General features: G+C 44.3%; 1 pseudogene; it reads left to right on the forward strand.

Annotated features, from left to right (window-relative positions):
- The first annotated feature begins 1,954 nt into the window (after positions 1-1,954).
- On the forward strand, positions 1,955-19,599 carry LOC128946093 (zinc finger protein 462-like; annotated as a pseudogene).
- The last annotated feature ends 1,787 nt before the right edge of the window (positions 19,600-21,386 follow it).

Here is a 21,386-nt window from a genome sequence, read left to right on the forward strand (position 1 = left end):
TGTGTTTTTTTTTAATGTTGAGGGTGGTGGAGAACAGATATTGCAATGAGTACAATAATGTAGATTAAACATGTGGAGTGTCTGTGTGCTCACTGTCCCGAAAGAGAATTGCCAGAAGTTTATTTTAGCAGGCTATATGACAAGGCATTATTTTGTGCAGTGTCCTCTCTTTGTGCCCTAGGGTTTTATATTGAACATAAATGTCTGGGATTTGGTAGCAAGGAGCTGCATTGTGGGAGGAGGCCATGAACAGCCAGTTCCAGCCAGCTCTGAAAAAAGTTGAAAGAACCCATTGAGAGCCAAACTTTCAAAGAATCAGAGGAGTATATGGTGCCCCTGCTCAAACATATTTAAGGACAGTTGCCAATAGGGGTAGGAGGTTCACTCTTGAAAGGAGGTGCTCCACGCAGGAGAATTTAGACCCTCAAAAGGGACTTTGGCCCATGGTAGAACCCACATTGGAGCAGAGCAAAGAGCAGTTAAGGAAGATGAGTAAGAAATAAGGAAGGGCAGAAAGAAGTTGACAATAAACTAAATTAAAAACAATTCCTTGAATTTAGACTGTTTTGCCTGTGGCAGATTTTCATCTTACTATAGAAATAAATTTACATTTTACAATAAAGAATGGAATTTTCACATTATAATAGTTTTGTGTGCTATTGTGTCTTGGACCTCTGGAACTCCTATGTTATCTTGGCCGAGTGCAATGTGTGGGAAACTTAATAAATGAGTTATCACTTTAAAATAATAGGTTGCTTTTGTACCCAGTTGCTGTACAAGGCAGGAGGGTCTCAGCCTTTTGCATTTCTTGAATTTTGTCTGTCCTCTTGTTTATGGCAGTACATAAGCTAAGAGTCTAGTGATAAATTCCACCCCAGTGTTGTGTGAAATGGGATTAATTGGTCACATACTGAACTCGAACTTGCCAAATTTTGTTACTTTGTACATTACAGTATACAGAGGTTTGAGATTAATAATGAAGTCATGAAGTGTTTATGAAGATTGCTGTTATTTATGTTTCCATTGCATTTTTTGTAGTACTCTTATTCTTTTTACTGCCCATCCCTTCCTCAAACTCCTACCCCATCAAAGATATGTCCCCTATGACAGACAGTAATGGAACTCTTACAGAGTTATAACTAAAAGCGGAGATGTTCTCAGTGTTTGGTGGAATTAATTCCAATGTACAGCATTCTATTTTCAATACACATATTTAGATGTCACTTTGCAATTATGTTTATGTTTTCCACTGAAGTCAGGAATTACAAGATTTTGAAAAGAAAGACAAGTGTTTTCCTTTTAAAGTTTGTTGTTTGTTTGTTGTTTTTTTATTAGCTGCTAATGAAACTGACAGGACTTTCTCAGCTTCCACAAAGGTTAGAGTGAGTCTTATAGAAGCAAAAAACACTGTTGTCTGTTTGTAAGATTCAGTGAATTAATGTTTGGGAATAATGTGGTTGTTCTTCTAGCATATAGCTGCTTGAGAAGCAGACTTCTTAACAACAGCTCCCTCCCTAGTAATGGAAAAGCCTAAAGGACAAAGTCCATTGAAACAGTAGTAATTTGTCAGCAGGTTGACTGTAGCACTGCTAACAGCAACCTGCAAGTTACCTAGATAGGTCTTTCTTTGACTCAAAATTACCTTGATGTCTTTTAAATGTTGAGTTTTAGACTGCAGTAATTATGGAATTTCTGGAAATCATTAAGTCCTTGAGACATTGAGTCAGCTACTGAGAAGAAATTAACTATCCTAGCTGAAACCAGGACAATAGTGATAGGAAATTTGGTGTTAATATATTTTCAGAATTCATTGAAGGGAATTTCTGTAAAGCAAGCAAAAACCCCTCTGAAACCCAACCAAACAGGGAAAACCAAAACAAACCCCTGCCTCTTTTCCTCTCCTTTCCTTGTTTTTCTTGCAGAATTTTCTAATGCAAAAGATAATTCTTGAACCATGGAGGTGCTGCAGTGTGATGGCTGTGATTTCCAAGCTCCATCCTATGAAGACCTAAAAGCTCACATTCAGGATGTTCATACTGCTTTTCTGCAGCCAACAGATATCTCTGAGGAAAATCCTAGCCAGCTGAGGTCTGACTCCATGAATGCTAGCAACCATACTGAGATAGAATTTTCTTTTCTAAAGGATGAATTTACAACTGCAAATGAAATAGCAGGTAAACCTCAACCCCAAGCTCCTATCTCACATGTGACTTATTTTTCAGTGCATTTTAATTGGTATGATTCAGTGAGTTTTAAAAAACTCTTACCTTTATCACTATAGTAAAGTGGATGATGTTTAGTTACAGACAGATTTTTTCTGTAAATGCAAATATGTGGATTTGTTTTCTTGCTATTTTTCACATGCTTTATCATATTGCTTCTTTATGTTCTTTATACCACCATGAGCTCTAGAAAAGTTTTGAACTTTATAAGTGGACCTTTTTATTTCAAGAGGCTTATTTTGGAAATTGTCTATCCCAAATTACGTACCATCTGTTAGTTTTCTGACCATTCTTGTATGCACAGGTCTAATCATAAATAAATGAGGGAATTCTAGTGTGATTAATGTGTTCAAGATGTGTGTGTATTCATATGCATACAGGGTAGGTGGGGGGAAATGGTCTAATTTCACTTATTTACATATTTACTTTTTAATTCGTATTTTAGGGCAAAATACAACAACTCAGATGGGAACTGGAAGTTGTTGTAGCCAGAGCCAAAGCTTTTATGGTCAGCATATGGCTCCAAATCCTAAACCAAACAACAAGTTTTTCCAGTGCAAATTCTGTGTGCTTTACTTCCAATCTAAAAACTTCCTCATAGAGCACACTCTAAAGGTTCATGGAGCACAGGCTGGGGGTAGCTCAGTCGGGTCACACACTGCTGGATCCTTAAATTATAACATCACGATGCACGAGGGATTTGGCAAAGTTTTCTCTTGCCAGTTCTGCACCTACAAATCACCAAGGTGCACAAGGATTATTAAGCACCAGAAAATGTATCACAAAAACAATGCCAAGGAGAGTTTAACTCCTACTACTGCCTCTGCTGTATCTGAATTGACATCTGCCTCTGTGCCAGTGCAGGAACCCTGCAAGGAATTGCCTGAAGAAGTGGTAGAACAGAGCATTTTGGAGTCCATGGTCAAATGTCTAACAAAGTCCAGAGGCAACTTTTGCTGTGAATGGTGCAGTTACCAGACACCTCGAAGGAAGCGCTAGTGTGACCATATGATGAAGAAGCACTGCAGCATGGTAAAAATACTGTCAAGTTTGAGGGAGGAACAAGACAGAATCAGTGTGCCTGATATGCAGAGTGCCCAGAATGCCTCCCCAAACTCTACTTATATCTCTATGAATTTGACAGGATATGATATGTTGAATGCTGATGTCTCAAATGTCAGAAGCTCTATGAGCAATTCCCTTATCAGGCTCAACTCTTCTACATCCTCTAAGTTTTCTTCTGTGTCTTATCATCAAATTAAGTCTAAATTACCTCACAACTTGGACATAGTTAATTTGTCTGACAGACACCACTATGGAGTTGCTGACATGACAAATTCTGATGACTTGGAAACAAGCAGTATGCTAAATGACTCCAGATCAGATGAAGAGCTAAATGAAGTGGACAGCAAGAGTGGCTTGAATTCAGTGGACAACCAGACTTCAGGAATATCTGCAGAGCAACTGATGGGATCTGATGGCAACAAACTGTTGGAAACAAAAGGGATTCCCTTTAGAAGATACATGAACAGGTTTCAATGTCCTTTTTGTCCTTTCCTCACAATGCACCGCCGAAGCATCTCCCGTCACATTGAGAATATCCACCTGTCTTGGAAGACAACTGTATAGAAATGCAATGAATGTCCTTTCACCTGTAAGAGTTCATTAAAGCTTGAAGCTCATAGGCAATGTCAGGCAGGTACAATATCAGACTGGGACACTGTGAATTCTGAGAGTGAAAACATTGTCTCCTCTTTGAATGACAACATGGTTACTTATGAAAGTGGAAATATAAATGGAAGAAAGTCAGCTGGGATGATGGAAACGGTACAGCAGCAACAGCAGCAGTTGCCTCAACCCCATTCACAGCATCCTTATAAGTGCACAATGTGTAACTATTCTACCACTAGTTTGAAAGGCCTCAAGAGTTCATCAGCAGCATAAACACTCATTTTGTCACAACTTACCAAAATATGATGGACTGCCATCCAACATACCACAAGAGAATGAGGCAGATGGTCTCACCTCGGTTAGCACAGTGAAGAAAAGCCAGACCTCAATTCTTGGTCTCTCGTCTAAAAATAACTGTGGCTAGGGTCACTCAGGTGTCAAATGACTGCCCTTTGGATCTCTCACCAGTGAAGAAAAGAACTAGAATTGATGAAATAGCAAGCAACCTGCAGAGCAAAATAAACCAAAACAAGCAGCAAGAAGATGCTGTGATTAATGTAGAGGATTATGAGGAAGAGGCAGAAGATGATGTGGAGATAGAAGTGGAATTAGACAGAGAAGAAGAACAAGCAAAACCAGTGGTGGAGGTTTCTAGTTCTTATGCACCCCAGCAAATGTGGGGGAGGGAGACTAATGATTCCCAGAAGGATGCAAACTTCAGAAACATGAATCATGATTATAATTCCACCAATGGAGCAGAAATCGAGCTCACTTTATCTGAAGATGAGGAAGATTATTTGTCTTCTATTAGCATGAAAAATCAACAAAGCCCTAATGCGTCTGTTTTAGGAAGAAGCCAGCCAAATATAAATGACCCTGATCAGGACAATGAAAATGTGGAGATTAATGACTCTGGCAGGTGTTACTATTGTAAATACTGTGATTTTAGCAACAAATCTGCCAGGATTGTTAGCATCCACTACCAACGGATGCATCCCTATATAAAATTCAGCTTTAAGTATATCTTGGATCCAAATGATCACAGTGCAGTATACAGATGTCTTGAATGTTATATTGACTATACAAACTTTGAAGACCTGCAGCAACACTATGGAGAGCATCACCCTGAAGCTATGAATGTATTAAACTCTGATCACTCTGATCTGATCTACCACTGTCACTTCTGTTCTCACACTAGCCCAAATGTTAGAAGACTTGTGACTGTGGTCACAAGGGTTTGCAGGTGAAGAGAGAGGCGAGAATGTTGATTCCATGATCAGAAGGCTTGATTTATTATTTTATGATATATATACTACATTATTACTATACTAAAAAGGAATAGAAGGAAAAGTTCTCAGAAGGCTAGCTAAGCTAAGAATAGAGAAGAATGATAACAAAGGCAGCTGGCTCAGACCGAGAGCGAGAGCCAGCTCTGCCGTGACTGGTCAGTAAATCCAAACATCTACGGGAGACCAGTCATGGATCCACCTGTTGCATTCCACAGCAGCAGATAACCATTGTTTACACTTTGTTGCTGAAACTTCTCAGCTCCAGCAGGAAAAAAATCCTAAGAAAGGATTTTAAGGAAAAGATGTCTGCAACAGAAGCCTGATGTCACATTATCAAAGAATGCATCCAACAGTGAAAATAACAATGCAATGATATTTTCAAGCTATGTTGTTGAGCAGCAAGAAGGGCTAATCTCATAATCTCAGACACCGAGAGAGATCTTGAATTCTGCTCCAAAAATGATGGCAACCTCCACCCCTGTGGCTCATGGGGCTATTGTGCCAGCAAGTTTTAACAAAAGCGCCACAAAGACTTTTAGTCTTGAATATGAAAATCAGAAGGCACCTTTGGTCAGTTCTGTGATTGTTTATGACTGTGATGTGTGCTCATTTGCAAGCCCTAACATGCATTCAGTTTTGATGCATTACCAGAAAAAACACCCTGAAGAAAAAGCATCATATTTTGCAATTCAGAAGACCATGCATCTGTAGACAGGGGCTTTGCCCTGGCTGAAATGTCTTTTGAGATGCGAGTATTTGTCTCCCCCAAACAGTCCAACTTGTCTTCTCAACCTCCACCTTCCCCACCATTGCTCCCAGACCTTGCTCCTGAAATCTACTATTGCAAAAACTGTTCATAGAGCAACCATTCAGTTGTGGGAGTGCTTGTCCACTACGAGAAAATACATCCAGAAATAAAGGTCACTGCCAAGTACATCAGGCAGGCACTCCCTACTGCGGCAATGATGAAGGCTGGCGAGCTGCCACCTGGGATTCAGAAAATGTCAGTGTCAGTGCAGAAGTTGAGCCAGGGCAGTTCTGAGAACTCTGTGAATCCCCCTGAGAATGAAATGTTTTTCTGCCAACACTGTGATTATGGAAACCGGACTGTAAAAGGTGTACTCATTCATTATCAAAATAAGCATCATGATTTTAAGGCCAGTGCAGATGTGATTAGACAGCACACAACCACCATTAGAAGCCTTTGTGATTGTAACCAGAAGAAATCCTCTGGCAACCTGCCTGCTCACACCTCCAGCGCTGAACAGGACAGGACAAAGCTGAGAGCCCTCAAATGCAGGCAGTGTAGCTACACATCACCTCATTTCTATGCATTGAGAAAGCATATTAAGAAAGACCACCCGAATCTGAAGGCCACAGTCACATCCATTCTGAGATGGGCAATTTTGGATGGCTTGATAGAAGCTGGATATCACTGTGAATGGTGTATTTATTCACATACAGAACCCAGTGGTTTGCTTGTGCATTACCAAAGGAGACATCCTGAACATTATGTTGACTATACATATATGACAACTAAACTCTGGGCAGGTCCAGATCCTTCCCCTCCTACCCTAGTGATGCCAACAGGAACAATGACCTATAAATGCAGAGACTGCATTTTTGAAGCATCTTCCATTTGGGAAATTACTAATCACTACCAGGCTTTTCACCCTTGGACTATGAATGGGGATGAATCTGTATTGTTAGAAATCATTAAAGAGAAAGATGCTGCTTAGAAAATTGGCACACAACTTGATGAAGTTAAGGGCAGGATTAATTCTGAAAACCAGGTACTATCACAGATGGACCAGGATGTGGAGGACCCCAGCCTTTCCCATGAAAAAACTATTCAGCTGACTTCTGGAAATACTGCCATCTCCTTCACTCCATATCAGCGTACAGTTTGCCAGTCTGAGTACAATAACTTGCATGGCCTCCTGACACATTATGGCAAAAAGCATCCTGGCATGAAAGTGAAAGCTGCTGACTTTGCACAGGGCATAGACATCAACCCAGGGGATGTGTACAAGTGCAGACATTGCCCATACATTAACACACGCATTCATGGTGTCCTCACACATTACCATAAACATCACCCATCAGTAAAGGCCACTGCTGAATACTTTGCGCGTGATGTGGAAAAATCAAATGACATTGAACAGAATGACATAGAAGAGAATAATAGAATTTTCAAGCAAGGCTATGGTGCATACAGGTGCAAACTATGCCCTTATACTCACAGCACATGCGAGAAGCTCAAAATTCACTATGAGAAATACCATGATCAACCTGAATTTGATGTTTTTGCTAAGTCACCACCAAAGTTGTCTGCCTCAGTGGAGCCAGATATGGTAACTGAAATCAAGGCCTCCCCAGAAATTGCTACTGATAGTGTTGGAGAAATCTCTATCCCAGCACCTCATTTCTCCAGTTCTCACTTAGTGTGTCACACAGTGTTTCGGTGTCAGCTCTGCAAATGCTTCTGTTCCACACGGAAGGGGATAGCCAGGCACTACCGCATCAAACATATAATGTTTGGGCACAACCAGAAGGCAAGAACAACCTTTTCAAGTGTGCACTGTGTTCCTACACCAACCCCATCTGCAAAGGGCTTGCAGCACACTACCAGAAAAGACATGACATTGATGCTTACTACACTCATTGTTTATCAGCCTCCAGGACAGTAAGCGACAAACCCAATAAAGTGATCATTCCATCTCCTCCCAAAGAGGACACTCCTCAGTTAAGTGAAGAGCTGAGGAGGGCTGTGGAAAAGAAGAAGTGCTCACTTTGTTCCTTTCAATCTTTTAGCAAGAAAGGTATTGCGTCCCACTACATGAAGCGTCACCCTGGTGTCTTCCCTAAGAAGCAGCATGCGAGCAAGCTGGGGGGCTACTTCACTGCTGTGTATGCTGATGAGCGTGAAAAGTCAACTCCAGCTGAGGAAACGAATAACTTTGAAAAGTTTGAGGTGGAGAGCAAGGCTCAGGAAACTGAGTGGCTTCCCTTCAGATGCATAAAATGTTTCAAGCTGCCCTTCAGCACAGCAGAGCTGCTGTGCATGCATTACACTGATCACCACAGCAAGGATTTGAAGAGAGACTTTACCATACTGGGAAGTGGTACCTGCTCTCATAATGCTGACTACCAGTGCAAGCACTGTGATACTAAATTGCATAGCATGACATAGCTGACCTCACACTTGAATAGTCACAATGAGCAATTCCAGAAGTGTGCCAAATGTCAGAAGAGGAGGAAACAGCTTTTGAGCAAGCAGAAATATGCAGATGGTGCTTTTAAAAATTTCAAACAAGAGAGGGTAAGGATCTGTGTGTCTGGTCTCCTTCTCTGCTTCCTCTCACCAGGGAGAAAAACAAACCAAAAGCTGTTCTTCTATACCCCAAGAGGCTCCTTATTACTAATACCCACTTGCATGTTCACTTTAACAGCCAAATGAATGCAGGTTAATGAGTGACTCAGTGTGTCAATGGGCTCTATAAATCAGTTACATATTCTGCTTTAATTTTCTTCATTTTCAACCTAGGCTGCATGAGAAGCTCTGCTCCTTCCAATTGTTTCCTTCAGGATTTTCCCTATCTTACTTCCTTTCTCCCACCCTTATGGATGGTGGCTATCTGTATCTTTTGCAAGGCTGCTGTTTGTTTTCTCATAGACCTTTTTAGCAAATATCCCGTTTCACTGCTCAGCAATGCACCTTTAAATAACACAGCAATTCCTTTCTCAAGCTTATTTATTTCACTACATTTTCTGGTAAAGAACTTGATGCTTATGTGCATCTATCCAATAACTTCAAGCTTTGGGCAAGTGTTCCTGTGAGCAGAATACCAAATTTTGCTACTCTTTTCTGCACCCTTTTCCCCATCTGTAGTAGCTACTTTCTGTAGAAAAACATACAATGGGGGAGGGGGATGAGGGGTAACCATGAAAGACCATGGCTTGGTATTGTAAGTTGTGGGAACTCAGTACATCACTCTGGATGTCCAGAGTTACTGAGACAACCCTTGGGGGGGGGCTCAGAAATCCTGGAATGTTGCCAGAAGTGCCTGGTGGTTGGATTTTGACCCTGCAAGGGATGTGCCACCTGTTTGAGGACAAGAGAGTCACTTGGGAATGAATGGTGTAAGAATGAAGTATTTACAGGGTGAAATATAGATTTTAGGATTTTGGTACAGGGGGGTTATGGAGAAAAGATGGAGGGATCAGGGCGTGTCTTGTCCTTCTTCTTTCTTCTTCTTGTCATCCATTTTCTGTGGTGATGTTGGCACTTTGGGATTAGTCCTTGGTGAAGGTGCGCTTGCTTATATGGGTGAAAGGTATTGGGAAATAAAGGTAAATATGATGTACGTAGTTTTTAGTATAAAAATAGACAACCGCCGAGTGGGAGGTCCGAGTGCCCTTGGCTACCTTGCTGGTCAGACCTCTGTCGGGCTGGAAGAAAATTTTGTAGATAAGAAATAATAAACCATATCGAAGACTGAGGATCTGAAGAGTCCAGACTCGTCCTTTGAAGCGCGGGCTGTCCCAAGGCCATCCTACTTGTGACCGTGCAGAGACGAACAGCCGGAGCGGTCAGTAAGTTAAACATGAACGGTCTTACAGGGGACTGCTATTATGCAGAAACTCAAGTTTTTTTCTGTGCACATCCTATCCACTGATTTTGAGGGCTTAAATACAAGTCAGTGCAAATTGAGGTTGAAGTTTTGCCCAACAGAATTTTGTAGTGGGTTGGCACGGGCAGATGCTTGGTGATCCTCTGGCTAGCCCTCATGTCCTGGCCCGTGCCAAGTGTGGCTGCCCCCTATCTGCCCCTTGGGTCAGTCTAGATGGCAGTAGAGCAGGACTGCCTAACTCCCAGAGGCAACAAAGCTGCTCTGTGCAGCTGCTGATAGGAATCCTGAGTCAAGGAAGCCAGAACAAAGGAGACACGAGAGGCCACTTGCATAAGTACTCAAGAAGGTTTAATCTCCGAGAGAGTCCAGGGACAAGTGACAGCTCCAACAGGGTAACCGCAACTTAGGAAAAGGGGAGGGTACTAGGGGAGGATACAAATCTTGACCAATAGTAGAACAGCAGGGGAGGAACGTAGGGCGGGCATCAGATTCTAGGTAACCAATAGGGGATAACATGGGAGGGGATCAGGCTTGGCACACCAATGGAACTTTGAGGGAAGAGTGATAGACAAGGAAGGTTCTAGATAAAGGGGTGGGGTTACATTTGATGAACAAGTGAAGAGAGCAGTACTTCCAGGATTGGCAGGGAAGGGTCTGGAAATCAGGGAGGTGCAAGGGAGATTGACATGGGGACTGACATAATATTAGGCAGGAAAATAGTAGCAAACAACTTCGGGGCAAAACCATTGGGGAAACCGAACGGGGTACATGGAACAAACCACTATAAACTCACAATAAGGAACACCTTAAGATTACAACAGAAAAACAATCTACCACAGTGGGTTGACCTTGTCTGGACACCAGGGGCCCACCAAGCTACTCTATCACTCCCATTCTTCATCAGTACGGGGGGAAGAAAATAAAATGGAAAAGAACTTGTGGGTAAAGATAAAGGGAGGTTAATAAGACAAAAGCAAAGGCTGCACACAGAAGCAAGGGAAAACAAAAGATTTATTCTCTACTTCCCATCAGCAGGCGATGTGCAGCCACTTCCCAGGAAACAGGGCTCCAGCATGTGTAGTGGTTGCTCTGGAAGACAACACATAATAACAAATCATCCCCCTCCCCCCTTTCACTTAGCTCTTATATCTTAGCAGACGTCATATGGTATGGAACACCCCTTTGGTCAGTTTGGGCCAGCTGTCCTGGCTATATTTCCTTCCAGGGTTTTGCCCACCCCCAGCCTAAGGGTCTTTGAGGGTTGGGAGGGGGTGTCACAATCCATCCTTATGAATGGGTTTCATGATGGTTCGTGGATTGATCTCAGGGTGCAAAAGAAGCCCGACACGGCACAGGGGATTTGCAGTAATAATCAAAACAAATGCATCTTTATTGAATGACCACAGCAAAATGCGATAGAGGGATTAAGGGAGAGGAAAAGATAGAGAAAGAGAGAGAAAAAAAGAGAGAGAGAGAAAGAGGGGGATATAGCTACCAAACGTAGAGACGAAGTCCTTTGATCCAGTCCAGTCGAGGATCCGCCTGTTAGGTTGGGGAGATCTCAAAATCTCTAGCTAACTCAGAGGTTTTCATTATGATAATTCTATTGAAAATTGGGGAGAAACAGATACAATAAGGAATAGATGTAACAGGTAGTCCATGTTCTCAGCAGTAAACAAGAGCCATTGTTTTCATGGTCCAATGCCTGTACCTGCAACATCCATCTTGCTTTGGTCAGCTTGCCTCCCCCTGCACACCTCCCCCGGCTTAGGGGTTTCAGTACCAGTCCTTGGAAAGTATGAGAGGGGGCCTTCTCACATAGGGGCTTCATGTCTCAGTCTTTGATGGAGAAGCTTCTTACATCTCAGTCTGTCTGTCATGGTGGTTGTAAAACAGGTGAGGGTCTTCTGTGGGAGACCACCCAAAACTCCAGCCAGGCCAAGAGGTGGGACAGCTTCCAAGGCTATTGTTGCAAAAAGGGCACAGTGCCCCCTTCTTCTCATTGGGCTCAGTGTAGCATACAGCAAACAACACCTGTGAACAATAGCTTAGCACTGTGCTCTTAGGTCTCGGGGCCTTTGACATGTGTAACTTTCTCCTACAAAGCCAGAGATTTCAGTGGTCCCCAATGACGATCGTGAGGCAAATGAGGGAAAATTCAGACAGAATCTCACAGGGGGGAATGTTGAGACAGCACTGATGCTGTGCCAGTGCTGCTCTGCAGTAACCAAAACACTGGTGTGTTCTCAACACCTTTCCAGCTCCCAATGCAAAGCACAGTACTGTGAGGGCTACTATGGGGAAATGAACTCCATGTCAACCAGACCCAATACATATGTGTACACTAAAGGTTATTTCACTAGTCCGAGTATATTCCTAAAAATGAGATATTCAAAGCATGTTTCAGTATTACATTAGTGTAACTGATTAATACTTGTGTGCTTCAATAGGCTTTTGGACACTTGGAAGATACTTCAAACTCTAAGGACAGGAAAGTAGTAGGCTACAAATGTAAATTTTATGTGGAGGTTCATCAAACACTCTGAGCCATCTGTAATCATCTCCGTAAGCATGTCCAGTATGGTAATGTTTCTACTGTGTGTCGTGGTTTGACCGGAAATGGGACATCTGGGATATGTTGTTTTGCTGTGGTTACCAATGGGTGATTGGAATTTAAGATGGGCACCTAGTTTGACCAGTGGGACATTTGGATCCGCCTCTTGAGACTACGAACCCAAGGGGTTAAAAGCAGGGCTCTTGTCCTTCAGAGCCCTCTTGGGATTTCCGGCGTGAAGGAGCTGGGCCTCCCTCCCCCGGCCCAGTTGCTGGCTGGGCTGGGGGAGGGGAAAGCCATGTGGCCCATCTACGGTAGGCCCGGATGTGGTGGAAGGGTGGAGGGAGCATCGAGCGACCTGTTTATCATTCCCCCCCCTTTTGGATACGGAGAGAATTCAGCCTGTGCTGGAATTGGAACTGTTACCTTGAAACTTGATATCATGTGCGGGCAGGCAGCACGGCTGGGAGGAGAAGGGGGGGGGGGGCGCAGCTAGTAGCCCTGCCGTCTGGATGAGCTTTTAACCCTTGTGGAGAGTGAAGACCCCCAGAACATTGCCTTTCCTGGGAAGGGGATAGGAATGGAAGATGCAGGAAGAAACCAGACGAGTAAGGGGGGGGGTCTTGCAAAGGGAGAAGAGAGGATGTTGAAGGAATGGAGGAAGATGGAGTGGCAGTTTTTGCTGGACTCTTTTTTGTTGTATATCCATGGACTTTTTTCCTGGTGATGCAGAGGCTGTATTGCAGGGGGAAGCGTAGGCTCGGCGTCGAGTTTGATTTTGAGACCCCTCGGCCCCAGGGGGTATAGAAGACATGGGGGGGGGACAAAGGTCCCAGGGATGTGACTGTGCTCTGCTTGGAACGAGACGAGGCATTCTTAAAAGGCCCTGAAGGCAGGCCCCTGCCCCATCCCATGCCTGGTGGTGAGAGCACCTTGGCATGGAAAGGAGATGTCACGAGATAGCAAGATACCGGGCGGATTGCTGATTGTGACAAGAAGTCCCTGGCACAAGGAAGGACTCCGTCTATCCCTTATGAGCTGAAGATTTGATTTTTTTTCTTAAAGGGTGGTGCCAGACCGAGTGTGGATAATTTTTTGGAAATGTAAATGTGTTTGGGAATTTGGTGGGAGGAGGATAAGGAAGTGTTTCTGTGTAGTTTTCATTCTCTTTGTGTGTGTAGTTTAGTATTGTGTGTGTAGTCTAGTAATTGTGTGTGTAGTTTAGTTAATAAACTTCTCTTTATGTTTAAGTTGGAGCCTGCTTTGCTTATTTCCTGGCCACATCTCACAGCAGATATCAGGTAAAAGGTATATTTATGGGGGCTCTGGCTTTGCCAGGCCAAAACCATAACACTGTGTCACCTACAGTAAAGGTAAGAATTCTGTGAACTGGCAGCATTTTGTATTTGATATTAAGGCCTAACTGAAAGCCCATAGAAGGCTCCCATGGAGACAAATGGGTTTTGGACTGGACATTCTGAGCAGTTAAACATTACATTCTAATCTAATTCTTCATGTTTATGCAGCACATTTTGTTTACTTTAATATCTTTTGACTTTCTTCTGCTCTTCATCTGGGGCACAAAAACTATTTAATTCTCACTTCTTATTTGACACAAAGGAATTGCTATCACAGATGACTGAAGTACTTGATTTATGAGTGGGAGCTTCTCCCTGAGCTGTTCTGGGCTACTTTTCTGCTTTCTTAGACTCTTAAGGTGTGGGGGCTTTTTTCCTTTTTTTTTTCTCCAACTCATATGCAAAAGTGAAATTATAGTGCTGCAAATGCGTATTCAAATATCCGTCTGAGCCAGGGGTCCAATTTAAGTGGTTAATTGTAAATGTGCTACTGTTTCCTCCCTATGCAAGTGGAGACCACCTAGAATGTCTGAGGACAGACTCTACAGGAGGAGTTCAGATGTGGTAAGGTTGCAGGATCTGGTTATTCAGTTCTCCTTTTCTTGCTGCAGTGAGTACTCAGCAAAATCTCATTCTGCATTCTGTGTGACCTAAAGCATGCCTATTTCATGACATTGACTGCATGCTGTGTAAAGTTGCTGAGTCCATCAGAGTCTAAACAGTTGTACCTAAGAGCTTCCACTGTCCTTCCTTTAGCTTATCCAATACTACTGACAGAATGGGATGCTTCCCTTCTATCAAATGATTCCTGCTCTTTGTCTGCTTCTCAAGTAAAGTTTATGGGGGGGTCAATGTCATCTTTTGAGCAAGTAGATACTACTTGCTCAACAGCAGAGAACAAAAACTAAAATACAAGACCCAAAAAACATGGTATAAATATGCTTTTCAGTTTTAATGTTGCTGCAAAATGTTTGCTGTACTAATTAACACTTAGGAAAGGGACTAAGAGATGGGTCATTTGTTTTTTAATGTGCATGCATATATATATATAATTAAAGACTAAACTCTTATGCATGAAGTCATTAGTGGAGTATGGTAGGGATACCTTTAGAAAGTGAATGCAGTGGGAAACATATTAAAGATAATACATAGGAGAGACTGAGGGACGGGACAGAATTGATGGCTTTGCGAGGGATATATGTTTTTTCGCAGGAAGCTGAAGATTCTTCAAGAACAACTTTGGAGGGTTTTGAGGGAGCCAAAGACCCTGTGGAATTTACAGAAGCTGAATCTGGAGCAACCTTGGAAGGTGAAACCAGGCCTGGGGGCTACCACCGCAGCCAATGTGACTGGGTTTTGATGTCTATGCAGGGTCTGTGATCTCATGAGAGGGGTCATTAGGCTCTGGCTGTGTTTACCTGGGAAGACAAGTACAGCTGCCAGTATTGCTCCTTTGTCTCTGCTTTCAGGCACAAGTAAGTTATGGCTTGTTTTCAAAAGAAGCACAGACTAGCATGGCTATTTCTTACATTGGTTGACATTGAAGGAGAGCACACTCAATTTGATTTCAAGCCACGTTTTTCTCTGTTCTCAGGATTTAAGTATTTTTTATGGCCCCAAACTATTTACCATTGCCTGTGACTATAAAAAGTCTCATTGTTATATCTTCTCAAATTTGAGTTCTCTTTTTGTTGTATGTAGGGGAAATGCACACCAAGCAAAAGATATCCACCACATTTTCACTAGCCTTCCATGTAACTGCTTTATTTTTAAACAGTACCGTGACTTTTATTTGATTGAGAGAGATTTAATTTCTAGTGTTGAACAGTTATCACATACCAATCTTAAAGTTAGATTATTTATTTCTAATTTGTGTTATGCAATTTCGGTCTATGAACATAGTCTTGACATCAGTGTGACATACTTGAAATAGGTCAAGAAATTACCCCTTATCTGACATGACCATTGAAAAATGCATGGTCATAATAAATAATCAATTTCCTTATGACTTATTTTTTTACCTACAGCTAGGAAAATTTAGAGTTCTTTTAATCAGATTTATTCATGGCTTGCCAAAAAGAAATGAGGTTTATGGCATTTTTTTTTTTACTGGCATCCTAGATTGGCAAACACATGTACATGTTTTCTGTAGCCTCTTGGGGGAGAAATGTCTCATCCCCCCATTCTATGTCTACCCTCCTTCTCCTCAAAGAAGAGAGATCCAGGTGCTTGTTTAACATAGGCATTGGCAGTGCTGTCAAGTGACACCCTTAAATTGGATGAAGTTGTTACTGTTCTGTAATTAAAAGTATGCGGGAAAGAAAACACAATAAAAGAAATATTTATAAACCCTTGTGTTAGAAAAGCAGCATCTCTGCCAGTATCACAGCACAGTTCTTATGTGGATGAGCAACAGGACAGTCCAAGGACTGGGCAGGCCTTGGCAATCTCTCATTAATATCCTGGATCTGAGCTGATGGGAAGCAGTAAACTGCCCTGTACAGCAGGTCAGGTTGACATCTCCCCTGCAGAAGGGAATCTCCCACTACAATGACTCACCACTTCCCCCTGTTGTTGCTGCATGGTTCAGGTGCAGCCAGGTCTGATGCTTCATTGGACAGAGCTCCCAGCCCCTCATCTGCAATCAGATGCAGAACTATAGAACTCATTGAGAGCAGCCCTGTGGAGAAGGACTTGAGAGTTCTGGTGAAAAGAAAGCTGGACAAAAGCCAACATTGTGTGCTTACAGCCCAGAAGGCCAACTGCATCTTGGGCTTCATCAAAGGAGGTGTGGCTGGCAGGTCAGGGGAGGTGATTTTCCCTATCTACTCTGCTCTGGTGAGACCCCACCTGGAGTGCTGTGTCCAGCTCTGTGCCTGCCAGCACAAGAAGCACATTGACCTGTTGCAGCAAGTCCAGAGGAGGCCACCAAGATGATCGGAGGACCGGAGCACCTCTGCTATGGAGACAGGCTGGGAGAGCCGGGATTGTTCAGCCTGGAGAAGAGGGAGGAGACCTCACTGCAACATTTCAGTACTTAAAAGGGGCTTATAAGAAAGAGGTAAAGACACTTTTTGCATGGGCAGATAATGATAGGACAAGATGTAATGATTTTAAACTAAAATGGGGGAATTTAGATTAGATGTTAGGTAAAAAATTCTTTGGTGTGAGGGTGGAGAGGCACTGGCAGAGGTTGCACAGAGAAGTTGTGGATGCCCCATATCTGGAAGTGTTAAGGTCAGGTTGAATGGGGCTCTGAGCTACCTGATTGGGGTGGCATCCCTGCCCATGGCAGGGGTGGTGGACCTAGATGATCCTTAAGGTCCCTTCCAACACATTCTATGATTCTATGACTAGGGAAGTGATTGTACCCCTGTACTGGGCAGTGGTGAGGCTGCACCTTGAATCCTGTGTCCGGTTCTGGGCCCCACACTCCAAGAATGACATTGAGGCACTGGAGTGTGTCCAAAGAAGGGCAACAAGACTGGTGAAGTGTCTAGAGCACAAGTCTGATTAGGAGAGGCTGAGAGAGCTGGGGGAGGCGCAGCCTGAAGAAAAAGAGGCGCAGGGAAGAACTTATTGCTCTCTACAACTACCTGAAAAGAGGCTGTATTTAGGTGGGAGTCAGTCTATTCTTTTTAGTAACAAACAATAGGATGAGAGGAAATGGCCTTAGGTTGCACCAGCATGGGTTTAGATTGGATATTAGGAAAAATTTCTATATGGAAAGGGTTGTCAAGCATTGGCACAGCACAAGCTGCCCAGGGAGATGGTGGAGTTGCCATCCCTGGAGGGATTTAAAAGTCACATAGATGTGGCGCTTGGGGATATGGATTAGTGGTGGGCTTTGCAGTTTTAGTTTAATGGTTAGACTCAATTACTTCAGATATCTTTTCCAACCTAAATGATACTATGCTTCTGTTATCCTTAGACCTCCTCTTGCTATTAATGTTCTTAAGAAAGACTTTCATTTTTGTCTGGCACTACCCTGTTTGGTTTTAACTGTAGTTCAGCTTTGGGTTTTTGTGCCTTTGTGGCAGTGATTGAGGGTCCCCAGGATGAGGGAAGAGATGAGAATCTTGATTCCATGTTTCAGAAGGCTGATTTATTATTTTATGATATTATACTATATTAAAAGAAAATTATATACTAAAACTATACTAAAGAAAAAGAAAGGAGACATCAGAAGGCTAGAAAGGAATGATGATAAAATCTCGTGACAGACTACGAGGGTCTAGCACAGCTGGCTGTGATTGGCTATTAATTAAAAACAATTCACATGCTGGGTAAACAATTCTCCAAATCACATTCCAAAGTAGCAAAACATGGAGAAGCTGAAGCTTCCCAGCTTCTCAGGAGAAAAGATGCTGTCAAAGGGATTTTTCATAAAATACCAAAGTGACAGTTCACTGTCGCAGACATCTTTTTCACTAAAAATCCTTTCTTTAGGATTTTCCCTTCTGGGAAGCTCAGGCCCCAGAAAAAGAATGTAAACAATGATTATCTGCTGCTGTGGAATGCAACAGGTGGATTTTTGATTGGGCCATCCTGAATGTTTATAATTAATGATCAATCAAGACGGAACTATCTCGGACAGAGTCCGAGAGAGCTCCCTTTGTTATCATTCTTCTTTTCTATTCTATTCTTAGCTAGCCATCTGAGAGAACCTTTTCCCTCTATTTCTTTTTAATATAGTTATAATGTAATATATATCAATCATAAAATAATAAATCAAGCCTTCTGATCATGGAGTCAACATTCTCGTCTCTTCCTTCACCTGAAAACCCCTGTGACCACAGTCACAATTGGTGACCCTGATGTGACTGAAGAGGAAAATCGTCAATTGGTGAGACCACCAGAGATGCATTGCTGCACTGGGTAAACCCTGAATGTGTGGCATTGATGGTCACCTCACAAGAGACCACAGAAGTGGATTCTAGCCAGGAGCAGAAGAACTGAAGATCCTGATTTGGACGGAGTTCACAGCCAAGGCTGACCACAAAGAGAACCTTCTGAAAAGCCTCCAGGAAGATGTCCGGAAAGCCTAGCAGCACCATGTAGCTGGCCAGAGTGTGCTGGATGCTGTCACAAGGTACTGTTAGCTTTTCCCCTCCTAAAAATGCTGCCCTTCTCAGTTTGTGGCTGCAAATGTGGAGGACCCGTCCCTCAGAGGCAGAGGTTCCTTTGTCCCCTTCAGAGGAGAGACCTATTGCCCTCTGGCACAAATGGAGTGAAGAGGACGGAATTCTCCTGTTGGAGAGCCATTTCCATGAGTTTTTTCGATGGACAAAGCTCTTTGGGTTTTTTACGGATGTGCTGTATGGACTTGATATGTTAGTATGGGACTGCATGGAATCCATTTTCCGTTTTGTTTGGGACCGTGGTTTGGGGCACCCCCGCGTTTACCCAGTGTTCAGAGTACTCTTTTTGATCTTGAAACGGAGAGCAGCTGTTTTTCCCTGGATTGCTAACTGCACGGGGCAAGCCCCATTCCCCCCAATTCCTGCTGGAGAAGACCCTTTGGAGGGGGATGATCTGCTGCTTCCCAGCCCCCCTGGCTCGCAGCCGTCTCCCCCCCCCCCCCCCCCCCCCCCGCTACTCTCTGGGGGATGCTGAGTGGACTGCGCCGCCCCTGGCAGCCCTGCAGGTCCCACCCCAGCCGAGCCTCTGGACCCCACCCCATTCAGAGAAGGGAGCAGCACCGATCTCCGAGACCCCGCCTCCCGGGCCGGCGGAGCCGCCTCCCAGACCCGCCCTGCGGCCGTCTCTCTGAGCAGCACCGCCCGCGGCTTCACCAGTTTCTGCACCTGCGCGGCTGACCTCCGAAACGCTGCTTCCTGCGACTGCACCAGTGTTGCTAGGAAACAGTGATCCGCCGCCCCCCATCCCCCGCTGCCTTCTGTGCCAGCTCCACCACTTTTGCAGATTGCGGCTGTGCTTCTGCGGCCGATCTCAGAGTCAGGGGCAGAAGACGCTGGCGACTCCGTGCCACCCCCGCCAGCCCCTCCCGCAGGGGCTGAGCTCACACCTGCACTGCCGCTCCCAGAGCCAAGTGACACAACAACGGCGTTTTCCCGCGCACCCTCGCCGCCCCCGCCAGCGCCCCCGGCGGCTTCGCCGCCTTCTGCCAAACCAGTCCCTGTTCAGGATGCTGGTGAAAACTATGCCGAGCCCGAGGGACCCTCGGAGCTGCCCGCAGTCCCGCCGTCCCCGGCGGCAACTGCTGCCGCGGCTCCTTCACCCAACGTGACTTCCCCTCCAAGTTTTTCGGGTTTTCCCAGGGGTCCCCTAGCGGGGGAAGCTGGGACAGGGGAAGAGGGCATGAGCTTCTCCTTCCGTAGAGAAGGCATGGCCCGACAGCTGGGTGCGGGTGCAGCCCGGCTGCCTGCTTCCAAGATCAGTGTTCTTGGCGGGTTGGTGCGTGTTTGGTCAGGGGTTCCTCCCTGAGGGTTCCAGAAATCCCTGCCACCCTCGTGCACCCCAACGGCAAGGGGCAGGTGGGTCCCGAAAGTTCTGCCTCCGGTCCCCAGGCCAGAGAGGGTTGGGATGGTACCGGGAGGCAGATGGGAGGAACACCTTTTGCATTTGCATTGCAGAGGCAGAGGGCACAGCGGAAAGCCATCATTGCTTGTTTGCTGTGGGGAAGAAACATTCCTGGACCTGAGATGAGGATTCTTGGGAGAGCTTCTATTCCCCTGCTGCTGGCATGCCTCGGTGATTTTGGGGAAAGGAAGCGTTTGGTCACCCATTCTGCCATTTTACTGGCAGCAGGGTGCAAGTCTGTGACAATGCAGAGCCTGCCTCAGGGGCTGGGCCTGGGCTGCCTGGCTTGGTTGCTTGGGCCAGGGCCACCTCCTGGTCTCCTGCTGGCTTTGGGGGCTTTGCATCCCCCTTCAGGTCCTGGGCCACCATTTTGTGGTCCAGGTCTGGGGCTCCTGATCCTTCCACATGGGCCAGGGCCTCCCAGGGCCTCTCTCTCTGGCTCCTCTGCTGCTGCTTGCTGCTGCTCTTCCCGAAAAAAAAAAAAAAAAAAAAAAAAAGTTGAAATAGCTGACAGCAGCTCAGAAGCATTGAAGGGCCAAAAATTAGCTTCAGCCCAAGTTGTTCAATAAAGGGCTGTTGCAAAGACATTCCAGAAATTTTCTCAAAATTGTTTGAGATTGTTTGATGACTGTCAATAGACTTTTGATAACTATTGATGGATTTTTCTGTAGCAAGCCTGTTTCAGGACCAAAAGGGACTTTCAGAGATGGCAAAGAGGAACATCTTCAATCCATGGACTTTTCCTGAAACTCAGCTGTTTGGACTTGAATTTTCTTTGCATTGTTTTTGCATTTTCTTTTATTGTAAGATTGTTTTAGTGATATGATAGAATTTTATGTTCTACAGGCGAAGAAATTCCCTGTTCATTCCACACCAGAACTTGACTGAGGTTTGAACTGCCAAAAGATAACCTGTCAAGTGTTTGCTCTTTCCTCTGCATGTGCCCAGCAGAGAAAATTACAAACACTTTTCTTTTTAATTTAACTAAATAAAAAAAGGTGACATGTCACAGACATCTTTTTCACTAAAAATCCTTTCTTTAGGATTTTCCCTTCTGGGAAGCTCAGGCCCCAGAAAAAGAATGTCAGCAATGGTTATCTGCTGCTGTGGAATGC

The sequence above is a fragment of the Melozone crissalis genome, unplaced genomic scaffold, assembly GCF_028551555.1.
Source record: "Melozone crissalis strain CALT ecotype California unplaced genomic scaffold, PUWL_Pcris_2 ptg000074l_1, whole genome shotgun sequence".
Classification (NCBI taxonomy): domain Eukaryota; kingdom Metazoa; phylum Chordata; class Aves; order Passeriformes; family Passerellidae; genus Melozone; species Melozone crissalis.